The sequence below is a fragment of the Callospermophilus lateralis genome, unplaced genomic scaffold (genome assembly GCF_048772815.1).
Source record: "Callospermophilus lateralis isolate mCalLat2 unplaced genomic scaffold, mCalLat2.hap1 Scaffold_9286, whole genome shotgun sequence".
In the NCBI taxonomy this organism is placed as follows: Eukaryota; Metazoa; Chordata; class Mammalia; order Rodentia; family Sciuridae; genus Callospermophilus; species Callospermophilus lateralis.
In genome coordinates, this window is record NW_027517436.1 from 1 (window position 1) to 15,632 (window position 15,632).

At 53.0% G+C, this 15,632-nt stretch overlaps 9 non-coding genes across 9 annotated transcripts; all 9 read right to left on the minus strand.

The window, feature by feature from the left end:
- Nucleotides 1-1,535: 1,535 nt before the first annotated feature.
- LOC143641266 (small nucleolar RNA SNORD116) lies at nt 1,536-1,627 on the minus strand. Its single transcript, XR_013155286.1, has one exon. It is a non-coding gene; the product is annotated as a small nucleolar RNA SNORD116 (small nucleolar RNA).
- A 1,587-nt stretch (nt 1,628-3,214) lies between these two features.
- Nucleotides 3,215-3,306, minus strand: LOC143396068 (small nucleolar RNA SNORD116). Its single transcript, XR_013090957.1, has one exon. It is a non-coding gene; the product is annotated as a small nucleolar RNA SNORD116 (small nucleolar RNA).
- Nucleotides 3,307-5,028: 1,722 nt separating this feature from the next.
- LOC143396069 (small nucleolar RNA SNORD116) lies at nt 5,029-5,120 on the minus strand. The gene has a single exon (XR_013090958.2). It is a non-coding gene; the product is annotated as a small nucleolar RNA SNORD116 (small nucleolar RNA).
- Nucleotides 5,121-6,707: 1,587 nt separating this feature from the next.
- Nucleotides 6,708-6,799, minus strand: LOC143641253 (small nucleolar RNA SNORD116). The gene has a single exon (XR_013155273.1). It is a non-coding gene; the product is annotated as a small nucleolar RNA SNORD116 (small nucleolar RNA).
- A 1,722-nt stretch (nt 6,800-8,521) lies between these two features.
- LOC143641267 (small nucleolar RNA SNORD116) lies at nt 8,522-8,613 on the minus strand. The gene has a single exon (XR_013155287.1). It is a non-coding gene; the product is annotated as a small nucleolar RNA SNORD116 (small nucleolar RNA).
- Nucleotides 8,614-10,200: 1,587 nt separating this feature from the next.
- Nucleotides 10,201-10,292, minus strand: LOC143641262 (small nucleolar RNA SNORD116). Its single transcript, XR_013155282.1, has one exon. It is a non-coding gene; the product is annotated as a small nucleolar RNA SNORD116 (small nucleolar RNA).
- A 1,722-nt stretch (nt 10,293-12,014) lies between these two features.
- Nucleotides 12,015-12,106, minus strand: LOC143641268 (small nucleolar RNA SNORD116). The gene has a single exon (XR_013155288.1). It is a non-coding gene; the product is annotated as a small nucleolar RNA SNORD116 (small nucleolar RNA).
- A 1,587-nt stretch (nt 12,107-13,693) lies between these two features.
- LOC143386675 (small nucleolar RNA SNORD116) lies at nt 13,694-13,785 on the minus strand. The gene has a single exon (XR_013089683.1). It is a non-coding gene; the product is annotated as a small nucleolar RNA SNORD116 (small nucleolar RNA).
- A 1,722-nt stretch (nt 13,786-15,507) lies between these two features.
- On the minus strand, nt 15,508-15,599 carry LOC143386663 (small nucleolar RNA SNORD116). Its single transcript, XR_013089672.2, has one exon. It is a non-coding gene; the product is annotated as a small nucleolar RNA SNORD116 (small nucleolar RNA).
- Nucleotides 15,600-15,632: the final 33 nt, after the last annotated feature.

The window sequence follows — 15,632 nt, forward strand, 5'->3', positions numbered from 1 at the left end:
AACCCGACCTGCAATGCGTATGCAAGGAGACAAAAGAGAGGGATGCCCATGAAACATAACCATGACTGGCCTGCTCCGCAGCCTGCTGTTCCTCACTACACACTCCTTAGGGACTGCAGCCTTTTCAGTTTCCTATGCCATGCCTGCCTCATCTCAGTTCCAATGGGGCCCCTAAGCTGCCCAGGAAACTCTTCCAGCCACAGGAAACAAATCTGAAAATCTCCATCCAACCCTACAAACAAATGTGACCCTGACACCTTCCCTCCATGGGATGTCCAAGCATGGAAGGAACAACTTGAGGAAGTACGTCCTCTGGAGACCTCCTGCCTTCTGGGACATCGCCACGTGAATCTCGGAGCCCCACATGACAGAGATTCCAACAGGAGCCCCAGTCCCAACCATATGATCCGATGCCTGTACCCCACAATTGTGCAGGAGAGGAGACCCTCAACGCCTGTCCAGCGCCTATGAAAGGCACGTGGCAAAGAGGTGAATTCCATCACTCTCTACTTCCTTCAGGCATAGGCAACAATCCTTAGGAACTACTTTGGACCCAGTTACGCCTTTCCTCTGCCCAAACCATTCACGACTGCCCTATGCTCAAAAACTAGAAGCTGATGTCTCGGGTTCACATGTGCCTCCTCCAAAAAAATTCATTCCTGAGGTCTGCCACAACAGTGGCTCATTCGGGATCCAAACAAAGTATATGCTCTATCAGAAGGCACATCAACCACCGTGCTGAAGCCTCACGGGCGGACCAAAAGCACACAATGATACTAAGGCTTATTCCTGAAACACTTCTGATGCCCCAACTCGATAGTCAACCATCTATCAGGAGGAACCATTCCCGGAAGTTGAAGCAAAGGACCGGCTTGTGGTAAGATCCAGTTTCTCCAATTGCATTCCCTCAAATGGCCATCTACTCATCCAGGCGCTGGTCCCACTGGAGACCCACAATTCCTTCCCTTGGTGGACAAACGCTCTTGCCAACATTGTGGGACAATACCACTGGCAACACTGTAGCATTTCCGGAAAACGAGAAAACCCACCATATTCCCAGAACCACCAGGCCCCAGTGCACTATAGAAGGGTCTCCCATGCATTGCGCTGGGTCTGCCTCCGCCTTCCACCTAAAGTGGTCCTCCATTTTCACTGGAAGACCCAGCAGACCGGCATGGTTCCACTGGCCTGGGAATAAGCATCTCCAGTCCACAAGAGGACGAAACTTCTCCTCCTGTGCCATGGCCCAGAACGTCCTAGTACGGCTGAACCGTACAGCCGAACACCCACTAGGATATAATCCCGGGCAGGCCAAGGTCTTCTTCAACGTCTTGAGCTCTGCATCACCCATGCATGCTGAAACCAAACGAGGACTGACACTAGAGGACTACAGGCTCGGAGCCTAACGCCACCTGAACTCGGCTGGAAAGAGCCTTCCCTTCCAGGGTCAATTCCCACAGAGCCCCCGTCGAAAAAGCGGCACAGGATACTCCCTTCCACCACCAAACTCACTGCAGGCCCCTGGGCTACGTGTTGGACCTCAGTTTCGAGGAGAATGACAGTATAGAGTTTTCACTCATTTTGTTCAGCTTCCAAAAAATGTTTTTGTGGGAGTCATCATCGATCCACGCTTGTGACCCTCACCTGGCAAGGAGCAACCTCGGTGACTCTGGGTAAGTAGACTCTTACCATCGTCAGCTATGAAGGGCCACACTCAGGTAACAGAGGGCACGGGCATGCGGGTGTTCACCGTCCTCCCTGGGTATCTTCCCACAGCCAGAAGAGCCGGAGGCAACCCTCAATCCGTCCGAGGAATCCCGACCTGCCATGCGTATGCAAAGAGACAAAAGAGAGGGATGCCCATGAAACATAACCATGACTGGCCTGCTCCGCAGCCTGCTGTTCCTCACTACACACTCCTTAGCGACTGCAGCCTTTTCAGTTTCCTATGCCATGCCTGCCTCATCTCAGTTCCAATGGGGCTCCTACCCTGCCCAGGAAACTCTTCAAGCCACAGGAAACCCATCTGAGAATCTCCATCCAACCCTACAAACGAATGTGAACCTGACACCTTCCCTCCATGGGATGTCCAAGCATGGAAGGACCAACTTGAGAAAGTACGTCCTCTGGAGACCTCCTGCCTTTCTGGGATATCGCCACGTGCATCTCGGAGCCCCACATGACAGAGATTCCAACAGGAGCCCCAGTACCAACCATACACTCCGAATCCTGAACCCCACAATTGTGCAGGAGAGGAGACCCTCAACGCCTGTCCAGCGCCTAGAAAGGCACTTGGCAAAGAGGTGAATTCCATCACTCTCTACTTCCTTCAGGCATAGGCAACAATCCTTAGGAACTACTTTGGACCCAGTTACGCCTTTCCTCTGCCCAAACCATTCACGACTGTCCTATGCTCAAAAACTAGAAGCTGATGTCTCGGGTTCACATGTGCCTCCTCCAAAAAAATTCATTCCTGAGGTCTGCCACAACAGTGGCTCATTCGGGATCCAAACAAAGTATATGCTCTATCAGAAGGCACATCAACCACCGTGCCTGAAGCCTCACGGGTGGACCAAAAGCATTCCCTCAAATGGCCATCTACTCATCCAGGCGCTGGTCCCTCTTTAGACCCACCCTTCCTTCCCTTGGTGGACAAACGCTCTTGCCAACATTGTGGGACAATACCACTGGCAACACTGTAGCATTTCCGGAAAACCAGAAAACCCACCACACTCCCGGAAACACCAGGCCCCTGTGCACTATAGAAGGGTCTCCCATGCTTTGCGCTGGGTCTGCCTCCGCATTCCACCTAAAGTGGTCCTCAATTTTCACTGGAAGACCCAGCAGACCGGCATGGTTCCACAGGCCTGGGAATAAGCATCTCCAGTCCACAAGAGGACCAAACTTCTTCTCCTGTGCCATGGACCAGAACCTGCTAGTACGACTGAACCCTACAGCCGAACACCCACTAGGATATAATCCTGGGCAGGCCAAGGTCTTCCTCAAGTCCTGAGCTCTGCATCACCCATGCATGCTGAAACCAAACGAGGACTGACACTCAGAGGACTACAGGCTCGGAGCCTAACGCCACCTGAACTCGGCTGGAAAAAGCCTTCCCTTCCAGGGTCCATTCCCATAGAGCCCCCGTCGAAAAAGGGGCACAGGGTTCTCCGCTCCACCACCCAACTCACTGCAGCCCCCAGTGCTACGTGCTGGACCTCAGTTTCGATGAGAACGACGGTATAGAGTTTTCACTCATTTTGTTCAGCTTCCAAGGAATGTTTTTGTGGGAGTCATCATCGATCCACGCTTGTGACCCTCACCTGGCAAGGAGCAACCTCGGTGACTTGGAGCAAGGAGACTCTTACCATCGTCAGCTATGAAGGGCCACACTCAGGTAATAGATGGCACGGGCATGCGGGTGTTCCCCATCCTGCCTGGGTATCTTCCCACAGCCAGAAGAGCCGGCGGCAACCCTCAGTCCGTCCGAGGAAACCCGACCTGCAATGCGTATGCAAGGAGACAAAAGAGAGGGATGCCCATGAAACATAACCATGACTGGCCTGCTCCGCAGCCTGCTGTTCCTCACTACACACTCCTTAGGGACTGCAGCCTTTTCAGTTTCCTATGCCATGCCTGCCTCATCTCAGTTCCAATGGGGCCCCTAAGCTGCCCAGGAAACTCTTCCAGCCACAGGAAACAAATCTGAAAATCTCCATCCAACCCTACAAACAAATGTGACCCTGACACCTTCCCTCCATGGGATGTCCAAGCATGGAAGGAACAACTTGAGGAAGTACGTCCTCTGGAGACCTCCTGCCTTCTGGGACATCGCCACGTGAATCTCGGAGCCCCACATGACAGAGATTCCAACAGGAGCCCCAGTCCCAACCATATGATCCGATGCCTGTACCCCACAATTGTGCAGGAGAGGAGACCCTCAACGCCTGTCCAGCGCCTATGAAAGGCACGTGGCAAAGAGGTGAATTCCATCACTCTCTACTTCCTTCAGGCATAGGCAACAATCCTTAGGAACTACTTTGGACCCAGTTACGCCTTTCCTCTGCCCAAACCATTCACGACTGCCCTATGCTCAAAAACTAGAAGCTGATGTCTCGGGTTCACATGTGCCTCCTCCAAAAAAATTCATTCCTGAGGTCTGCCACAACAGTGGCTCATTCGGGATCCAAACAAAGTATATGCTCTATCAGAAGGCACATCAACCACCGTGCTGAAGCCTCACGGGCGGACCAAAAGCACACAATGATACTAAGGCTTATTCCTGAAACACTTCTGATGCCCCAACTCGAGAGTCAACCATCTATCAGGAGGAACCATTCCCGGAAGTTGAAGCAAAGGACCGGCTTGTGGTAAGATCCAGTTTCTCCAATTGCATTCCCTCAAATGGCCATCTACTCATCCAGGCGCTGGTCCCACTGGAGACCCACAATTCCTTCCCTTGGTGGACAAACGCTCTTGCCAACATTGTGGGACAATACCACTGGCAACACTGTAGCATTTCCGGAAAACGAGAAAACCCACCATATTCCCAGAACCACCAGGCCCCAGTGCACTATAGAAGGGTCTCCCATGCATTGCGCTGGGTCTGCCTCCGCCTTCCACCTAAAGTGGTCCTCCATTTTCACTGGAAGACCCAGCAGACCGGCATGGTTCCACTGGCCTGGGAATAAGCATCTCCAGTCCACAAGAGGACGAAACTTCTCCTCCTGTGCCATGGCCCAGAACGTCCTAGTACGGCTGAACCGTACAGCCGAACACCCACTAGGATATAATCCCGGGCAGGCCAAGGTCTTCTTCAACGTCTTGAGCTCTGCATCACCCATGCATGCTGAAACCAAACGAGGACTGACACTAGAGGACTACAGGCTCGGAGCCTAACGCCACCTGAACTCGGCTGGAAAGAGCCTTCCCTTCCAGGGTCAATTCCCACAGAGCCCCCGTCGAAAAAGCGGCACAGGATACTCCCTTCCACCACCAAACTCACTGCAGGCCCCTGGGCTACGTGTTGGACCTCAGTTTCGAGGAGAATGACAGTATAGAGTTTTCACTCATTTTGTTCAGCTTCCAAAAAATGTTTTTGTGGGAGTCATCATCGATCCACGCTTGTGACCCTCACCTGGCAAGGAGCAACCTCGGTGACTCTGGGTAAGTAGACTCTTACCATCGTCAGCTATGAAGGGCCACACTCAGGTAACAGAGGGCACGGGCATGCGGGTGTTCACCGTCCTCCCTGGGTATCTTCCCACAGCCAGAAGAGCCGGAGGCAACCCTCAATCCGTCCGAGGAATCCCGACCTGCCATGCGTATGCAAAGAGACAAAAGAGAGGGATGCCCATGAAACATAACCATGACTGGCCTGCTCCGCAGCCTGCTGTTCCTCACTACACACTCCTTAGCGACTGCAGCCTTTTCAGTTTCCTATGCCATGCCTGCCTCATCTCAGTTCCAATGGGGCTCCTACCCTGCCCAGGAAACTCTTCAAGCCACAGGAAACCCATCTGAGAATCTCCATCCAACCCTACAAACGAATGTGAACCTGACACCTTCCCTCCATGGGATGTCCAAGCATGGAAGGACCAACTTGAGAAAGTACGTCCTCTGGAGACCTCCTGCCTTTCTGGGATATCGCCACGTGCATCTCGGAGCCCCACATGACAGAGATTCCAACAGGAGCCCCAGTACCAACCATACACTCCGAATCCTGAACCCCACAATTGTGCAGGAGAGGAGACCCTCAACGCCTGTCCAGCGCCTAGAAAGGCACTTGGCAAAGAGGTGAATTCCATCACTCTCTACTTCCTTCAGGCATAGGCAACAATCCTTAGGAACTACTTTGGACCCAGTTACGCCTTTCCTCTGCCCAAACCATTCACGACTGTCCTATGCTCAAAAACTAGAAGCTGATGTCTCGGGTTCACATGTGCCTCCTCCAAAAAAATTCATTCCTGAGGTCTGCCACAACAGTGGCTCATTCGGGATCCAAACAAAGTATATGCTCTATCAGAAGGCACATCAACCACCGTGCCTGAAGCCTCACGGGTGGACCAAAAGCATTCCCTCAAATGGCCATCTACTCATCCAGGCGCTGGTCCCTCTTTAGACCCACCCTTCCTTCCCTTGGTGGACAAACGCTCTTGCCAACATTGTGGGACAATACCACTGGCAACACTGTAGCATTTCCGGAAAACCAGAAAACCCACCACACTCCCGGAAACACCAGGCCCCTGTGCACTATAGAAGGGTCTCCCATGCTTTGCGCTGGGTCTGCCTCCGCATTCCACCTAAAGTGGTCCTCAATTTTCACTGGAAGACCCAGCAGACCGGCATGGTTCCACAGGCCTGGGAATAAGCATCTCCAGTCCACAAGAGGACCAAACTTCTTCTCCTGTGCCATGGACCAGAACCTGCTAGTACGACTGAACCCTACAGCCGAACACCCACTAGGATATAATCCTGGGCAGGCCAAGGTCTTCCTCAAGTCCTGAGCTCTGCATCACCCATGCATGCTGAAACCAAACGAGGACTGACACTCAGAGGACTACAGGCTCGGAGCCTAACGCCACCTGAACTCGGCTGGAAAAAGCCTTCCCTTCCAGGGTCCATTCCCATAGAGCCCCCGTCGAAAAAGGGGCACAGGGTTCTCCGCTCCACCACCCAACTCACTGCAGCCCCCAGTGCTACGTGCTGGACCTCAGTTTCGATGAGAACGACGGTATAGAGTTTTCACTCATTTTGTTCAGCTTCCAAGGAATGTTTTTGTGGGAGTCATCATCGATCCACGCTTGTGACCCTCACCTGGCAAGGAGCAACCTCGGTGACTTGGAGCAAGGAGACTCTTACCATCGTCAGCTATGAAGGGCCACACTCAGGTAATAGATGGCACGGGCATGCGGGTGTTCCCCATCCTGCCTGGGTATCTTCCCACAGCCAGAAGAGCCGGCGGCAACCCTCAGTCCGTCCGAGGAAACCCGACCTGCAATGCGTATGCAAGGAGACAAAAGAGAGGGATGCCCATGAAACATAACCATGACTGGCCTGCTCCGCAGCCTGCTGTTCCTCACTACACACTCCTTAGGGACTGCAGCCTTTTCAGTTTCCTATGCCATGCCTGCCTCATCTCAGTTCCAATGGGGCCCCTAAGCTGCCCAGGAAACTCTTCCAGCCACAGGAAACAAATCTGAAAATCTCCATCCAACCCTACAAACAAATGTGACCCTGACACCTTCCCTCCATGGGATGTCCAAGCATGGAAGGAACAACTTGAGGAAGTACGTCCTCTGGAGACCTCCTGCCTTCTGGGACATCGCCACGTGAATCTCGGAGCCCCACATGACAGAGATTCCAACAGGAGCCCCAGTCCCAACCATATGATCCGATGCCTGTACCCCACAATTGTGCAGGAGAGGAGACCCTCAACGCCTGTCCAGCGCCTATGAAAGGCACGTGGCAAAGAGGTGAATTCCATCACTCTCTACTTCCTTCAGGCATAGGCAACAATCCTTAGGAACTACTTTGGACCCAGTTACGCCTTTCCTCTGCCCAAACCATTCACGACTGCCCTATGCTCAAAAACTAGAAGCTGATGTCTCGGGTTCACATGTGCCTCCTCCAAAAAAATTCATTCCTGAGGTCTGCCACAACAGTGGCTCATTCGGGATCCAAACAAAGTATATGCTCTATCAGAAGGCACATCAACCACCGTGCTGAAGCCTCACGGGCGGACCAAAAGCACACAATGATACTAAGGCTTATTCCTGAAACACTTCTGATGCCCCAACTCGAGAGTCAACCATCTATCAGGAGGAACCATTCCCGGAAGTTGAAGCAAAGGACCGGCTTGTGGTAAGATCCAGTTTCTCCAATTGCATTCCCTCAAATGGCCATCTACTCATCCAGGCGCTGGTCCCACTGGAGACCCACAATTCCTTCCCTTGGTGGACAAACGCTCTTGCCAACATTGTGGGACAATACCACTGGCAACACTGTAGCATTTCCGGAAAACGAGAAAACCCACCATATTCCCAGAACCACCAGGCCCCAGTGCACTATAGAAGGGTCTCCCATGCATTGCGCTGGGTCTGCCTCCGCCTTCCACCTAAAGTGGTCCTCCATTTTCACTGGAAGACCCAGCAGACCGGCATGGTTCCACTGGCCTGGGAATAAGCATCTCCAGTCCACAAGAGGACGAAACTTCTCCTCCTGTGCCATGGCCCAGAACGTCCTAGTACGGCTGAACCGTACAGCCGAACACCCACTAGGATATAATCCCGGGCAGGCCAAGGTCTTCTTCAACGTCTTGAGCTCTGCATCACCCATGCATGCTGAAACCAAACGAGGACTGACACTAGAGGACTACAGGCTCGGAGCCTAACGCCACCTGAACTCGGCTGGAAAGAGCCTTCCCTTCCAGGGTCAATTCCCACAGAGCCCCCGTCGAAAAAGCGGCACAGGATACTCCCTTCCACCACCAAACTCACTGCAGGCCCCTGGGCTACGTGTTGGACCTCAGTTTCGAGGAGAATGACAGTATAGAGTTTTCACTCATTTTGTTCAGCTTCCAAAAAATGTTTTTGTGGGAGTCATCATCGATCCACGCTTGTGACCCTCACCTGGCAAGGAGCAACCTCGGTGACTCTGGGTAAGTAGACTCTTACCATCGTCAGCTATGAAGGGCCACACTCAGGTAACAGAGGGCACGGGCATGCGGGTGTTCACCGTCCTCCCTGGGTATCTTCCCACAGCCAGAAGAGCCGGAGGCAACCCTCAATCCGTCCGAGGAATCCCGACCTGCCATGCGTATGCAAAGAGACAAAAGAGAGGGATGCCCATGAAACATAACCATGACTGGCCTGCTCCGCAGCCTGCTGTTCCTCACTACACACTCCTTAGCGACTGCAGCCTTTTCAGTTTCCTATGCCATGCCTGCCTCATCTCAGTTCCAATGGGGCTCCTACCCTGCCCAGGAAACTCTTCAAGCCACAGGAAACCCATCTGAGAATCTCCATCCAACCCTACAAACGAATGTGAACCTGACACCTTCCCTCCATGGGATGTCCAAGCATGGAAGGACCAACTTGAGAAAGTACGTCCTCTGGAGACCTCCTGCCTTTCTGGGATATCGCCACGTGCATCTCGGAGCCCCACATGACAGAGATTCCAACAGGAGCCCCAGTACCAACCATACACTCCGAATCCTGAACCCCACAATTGTGCAGGAGAGGAGACCCTCAACGCCTGTCCAGCGCCTAGAAAGGCACTTGGCAAAGAGGTGAATTCCATCACTCTCTACTTCCTTCAGGCATAGGCAACAATCCTTAGGAACTACTTTGGACCCAGTTACGCCTTTCCTCTGCCCAAACCATTCACGACTGTCCTATGCTCAAAAACTAGAAGCTGATGTCTCGGGTTCACATGTGCCTCCTCCAAAAAAATTCATTCCTGAGGTCTGCCACAACAGTGGCTCATTCGGGATCCAAACAAAGTATATGCTCTATCAGAAGGCACATCAACCACCGTGCCTGAAGCCTCACGGGTGGACCAAAAGCATTCCCTCAAATGGCCATCTACTCATCCAGGCGCTGGTCCCTCTTTAGACCCACCCTTCCTTCCCTTGGTGGACAAACGCTCTTGCCAACATTGTGGGACAATACCACTGGCAACACTGTAGCATTTCCGGAAAACCAGAAAACCCACCACACTCCCGGAAACACCAGGCCCCTGTGCACTATAGAAGGGTCTCCCATGCTTTGCGCTGGGTCTGCCTCCGCATTCCACCTAAAGTGGTCCTCAATTTTCACTGGAAGACCCAGCAGACCGGCATGGTTCCACAGGCCTGGGAATAAGCATCTCCAGTCCACAAGAGGACCAAACTTCTTCTCCTGTGCCATGGACCAGAACCTGCTAGTACGACTGAACCCTACAGCCGAACACCCACTAGGATATAATCCTGGGCAGGCCAAGGTCTTCCTCAAGTCCTGAGCTCTGCATCACCCATGCATGCTGAAACCAAACGAGGACTGACACTCAGAGGACTACAGGCTCGGAGCCTAACGCCACCTGAACTCGGCTGGAAAAAGCCTTCCCTTCCAGGGTCCATTCCCATAGAGCCCCCGTCGAAAAAGGGGCACAGGGTTCTCCGCTCCACCACCCAACTCACTGCAGCCCCCAGTGCTACGTGCTGGACCTCAGTTTCGATGAGAACGACGGTATAGAGTTTTCACTCATTTTGTTCAGCTTCCAAGGAATGTTTTTGTGGGAGTCATCATCGATCCACGCTTGTGACCCTCACCTGGCAAGGAGCAACCTCGGTGACTTGGAGCAAGGAGACTCTTACCATCGTCAGCTATGAAGGGCCACACTCAGGTAATAGATGGCACGGGCATGCGGGTGTTCCCCATCCTGCCTGGGTATCTTCCCACAGCCAGAAGAGCCGGCGGCAACCCTCAGTCCGTCCGAGGAAACCCGACCTGCAATGCGTATGCAAGGAGACAAAAGAGAGGGATGCCCATGAAACATAACCATGACTGGCCTGCTCCGCAGCCTGCTGTTCCTCACTACACACTCCTTAGGGACTGCAGCCTTTTCAGTTTCCTATGCCATGCCTGCCTCATCTCAGTTCCAATGGGGCCCCTAAGCTGCCCAGGAAACTCTTCCAGCCACAGGAAACAAATCTGAAAATCTCCATCCAACCCTACAAACAAATGTGACCCTGACACCTTCCCTCCATGGGATGTCCAAGCATGGAAGGAACAACTTGAGGAAGTACGTCCTCTGGAGACCTCCTGCCTTCTGGGACATCGCCACGTGAATCTCGGAGCCCCACATGACAGAGATTCCAACAGGAGCCCCAGTCCCAACCATATGATCCGATGCCTGTACCCCACAATTGTGCAGGAGAGGAGACCCTCAACGCCTGTCCAGCGCCTATGAAAGGCACGTGGCAAAGAGGTGAATTCCATCACTCTCTACTTCCTTCAGGCATAGGCAACAATCCTTAGGAACTACTTTGGACCCAGTTACGCCTTTCCTCTGCCCAAACCATTCACGACTGCCCTATGCTCAAAAACTAGAAGCTGATGTCTCGGGTTCACATGTGCCTCCTCCAAAAAAATTCATTCCTGAGGTCTGCCACAACAGTGGCTCATTCGGGATCCAAACAAAGTATATGCTCTATCAGAAGGCACATCAACCACCGTGCTGAAGCCTCACGGGCGGACCAAAAGCACACAATGATACTAAGGCTTATTCCTGAAACACTTCTGATGCCCCAACTCGAGAGTCAACCATCTATCAGGAGGAACCATTCCCGGAAGTTGAAGCAAAGGACCGGCTTGTGGTAAGATCCAGTTTCTCCAATTGCATTCCCTCAAATGGCCATCTACTCATCCAGGCGCTGGTCCCACTGGAGACCCACAATTCCTTCCCTTGGTGGACAAACGCTCTTGCCAACATTGTGGGACAATACCACTGGCAACACTGTAGCATTTCCGGAAAACGAGAAAACCCACCATATTCCCAGAACCACCAGGCCCCAGTGCACTATAGAAGGGTCTCCCATGCATTGCGCTGGGTCTGCCTCCGCCTTCCACCTAAAGTGGTCCTCCATTTTCACTGGAAGACCCAGCAGACCGGCATGGTTCCACTGGCCTGGGAATAAGCATCTCCAGTCCACAAGAGGACGAAACTTCTCCTCCTGTGCCATGGCCCAGAACGTCCTAGTACGGCTGAACCGTACAGCCGAACACCCACTAGGATATAATCCCGGGCAGGCCAAGGTCTTCTTCAACGTCTTGAGCTCTGCATCACCCATGCATGCTGAAACCAAACGAGGACTGACACTAGAGGACTACAGGCTCGGAGCCTAACGCCACCTGAACTCGGCTGGAAAGAGCCTTCCCTTCCAGGGTCAATTCCCACAGAGCCCCCGTCGAAAAAGCGGCACAGGATACTCCCTTCCACCACCAAACTCACTGCAGGCCCCTGGGCTACGTGTTGGACCTCAGTTTCGAGGAGAATGACAGTATAGAGTTTTCACTCATTTTGTTCAGCTTCCAAAAAATGTTTTTGTGGGAGTCATCATCGATCCACGCTTGTGACCCTCACCTGGCAAGGAGCAACCTCGGTGACTCTGGGTAAGTAGACTCTTACCATCGTCAGCTATGAAGGGCCACACTCAGGTAACAGAGGGCACGGGCATGCGGGTGTTCACCGTCCTCCCTGGGTATCTTCCCACAGCCAGAAGAGCCGGAGGCAACCCTCAATCCGTCCGAGGAATCCCGACCTGCCATGCGTATGCAAAGAGACAAAAGAGAGGGATGCCCATGAAACATAACCATGACTGGCCTGCTCCGCAGCCTGCTGTTCCTCACTACACACTCCTTAGCGACTGCAGCCTTTTCAGTTTCCTATGCCATGCCTGCCTCATCTCAGTTCCAATGGGGCTCCTACCCTGCCCAGGAAACTCTTCAAGCCACAGGAAACCCATCTGAGAATCTCCATCCAACCCTACAAACGAATGTGACCCTGACACCTTCCCTCCATGGGATGTCCAAGCATGGAAGGACCAACTTGAGAAAGTACGTCCTCTGGAGACCTCCTGCCTTTCTGGGATATCGCCACGTGCATCTCGGAGCCCCACATGACAGAGATTCCAACAGGAGCCCCAGTACCAACCATACACTCCGAATCCTGAACCCCACAATTGTGCAGGAGAGGAGACCCTCAACGCCTGTCCAGCGCCTAGAAAGGCACTTGGCAAAGAGGTGAATTCCATCACTCTCTACTTCCTTCAGGCATAGGCAACAATCCTTAGGAACTACTTTGGACCCAGTTACGCCTTTCCTCTGCCCAAACCATTCACGACTGTCCTATGCTCAAAAACTAGAAGCTGATGTCTCGGGTTCACATGTGCCTCCTCCAAAAAAATTCATTCCTGAGGTCTGCCACAACAGTGGCTCATTCGGGATCCAAACAAAGTATATGCTCTATCAGAAGGCACATCAACCACGGTGCCTGAAGCCTCACGGGTGGACCAAAAGCATTCCCTCAAATGGCCATCTACTCATCCAGGCGCTGGTCCCTCTTTAGACCCACCCTTCCTTCCCTTGGTGGACAAACGCTCTTGCCAACATTGTGGGACAATACCACTGGCAACACTGTAGCATTTCCGGAAAACCAGAAAACCCACCACACTCCCGGAAACACCAGGCCCCTGTGCACTATAGAAGGGTCTCCCATGCTTTGCGCTGGGTCTGCCTCCGCATTCCACCTAAAGTGGTCCTCAATTTTCACTGGAAGACCCAGCAGACCGGCATGGTTCCACAGGCCTGGGAATAAGCATCTCCAGTCCACAAGAGGACCAAACTTCTTCTCCTGTGCCATGGACCAGAACCTGCTAGTACGACTGAACCCTACAGCCGAACACCCACTAGGATATAATCCTGGGCAGGCCAAGGTCTTCCTCAAGTCCTGAGCTCTGCATCACCCATGCATGCTGAAACCAAACGAGGACTGACACTCAGAGGACTACAGGCTCGGAGCCTAACGCCACCTGAACTCGGCTGGAAAAAGCCTTCCCTTCCAGGGTCCATTCCCATAGAGCCCCCGTCGAAAAAGGGGCACAGGGTTCTCCGCTCCACCACCCAACTCACTGCAGCCCCCAGTGCTACGTGCTGGACCTCAGTTTCGATGAGAACGACGGTATAGAGTTTTCACTCATTTTGTTCAGCTTCCAAGGAATGTTTTTGTGGGAGTCATCATCGATCCACGCTTGTGACCCTCACCTGGCAAGGAGCAACCTCGGTGACTTGGAGCAAGGAGACTCTTACCATCGTCAGCTATGAAGGGCCACACTCAGGTAATAGATGGCACGGGCATGCGGGTGTTCCCCATCCTGCCTGGGTATCTTCCCACAGCCAGAAGAGCCGGCGGCAACCCTCAGTCCGTCCGAGGAAACCCGACCTGCAATGCGTATGCAAGGAGACAAAAGAGAGGGATGCCCATGAAACATAACCATGACTGGCCTGCTCCGCAGCCTGCTGTTCCTCACTACACACTCCTTAGGGACTGCAGCCTTTTCAGTTTCCTATGCCATGCCTGCCTCATCTCAGTTCCAATGGGGCCCCTAAGCTGCCCAGGAAACTCTTCCAGCCACAGGAAACAAATCTGAAAATCTCCATCCAACCCTACAAACAAATGTGACCCTGACACCTTCCCTCCATGGGATGTCCAAGCATGGAAGGAACAACTTGAGGAAGTACGTCCTCTGGAGACCTCCTGCCTTCTGGGACATCGCCACGTGAATCTCGGAGCCCCACATGACAGAGATTCCAACAGGAGCCCCAGTCCCAACCATACGATCCGATGCCTGTACCCCACAATTGTGCAGGAGAGGAGACCCTCAACGCCTGTCCAGCGCCTATGAAAGGCACGTGGCAAAGAGGTGAATTCCATCACTCTCTACTTCCTTCAGGCATAGGCAACAATCCTTAGGAACTACTTTGGACCCAGTTACGCCTTTCCTCTGCCCAAACCATTCACGACTGTCCTATGCTCAAAAACTAGAAGCTGATGTCTCGGGTTCACATGTGCCTCCTCCAAAAAAATTCATTCCTGAGGTCTGCCACAACAGTGGCTCATTCGGGATCCAAACAAAGTATATGCTCTATCAGAAGGCACATCAACCACCGTGCTGAAGCCTCACGGGCGGACCAAAAGCACACAATGATACTAAGGCTTATTCCTGAAACACTTCTGATGCCCCAACTCGAGAGTCAACCATCTATCAGGAGGAACCATTCCCGGAAGATGAAGCAAAGGACCGGCTTGTGGTAAGATCCAGTTTCTCCAATTGCATTCCCTCAAATGGCCATCTACTCATCCAGGCGCTGGTCCCACTGGAGACCCACAATTCCTTCCCTTGGTGGACAAACGCTCTTGCCAACATTGTGGGACAATACCACTGGCAACACTGTAGCATTTCCGGAAAACGAGAAAACCCACCACATTCCCAGAACCACCAGGCCCCAGTGCACTATAGAAGGGTCTCCCATGCATTGCGCTGGGTCTGCCTCCGCCTTCTACCTAAAGTGGTCCTCCATTTTCACTGGAAGACCCAGCAGACCGGTATGGTTCCACTGGCCTGGGAATAAGCATTTCCAGTCCACAAGAGGACGAAACTTCTCCTCCTGTGCCATGGCCCAGAACGTCCTAGTACGGCTGAACCGTACAGCCGAACACCCACTAGGATATAATCCCGGGCAGGCCAAGGTCTTCGTCAACGTCTTGAGCTCTGCATCACCCATGCATGCTGAAACCAAACGAGGACGGACACTAGAGGACTACAGGCTCGGAGCCTAACGCCAACTGAACTCGGCTGGAAAGAGCCTTCCCTTCCAGGGTCCATTCCCACAGAGCCCCCGTCGAAAAAGCGGCACAGGATACTCCCTTCCACCACCAAACTCACTGCAGGCCCCTGGGCTACGTGTTGGACCTCAGTTTCGAGGAGAACGACGGTATAGAGTTTTCACTCATTTTGTTCAGCTTCCAAGGAATGTTTTTGTGGGAGTCATCATCGATCCACGCTTGTGACCCTCACCTGGCAAGGAGCAACC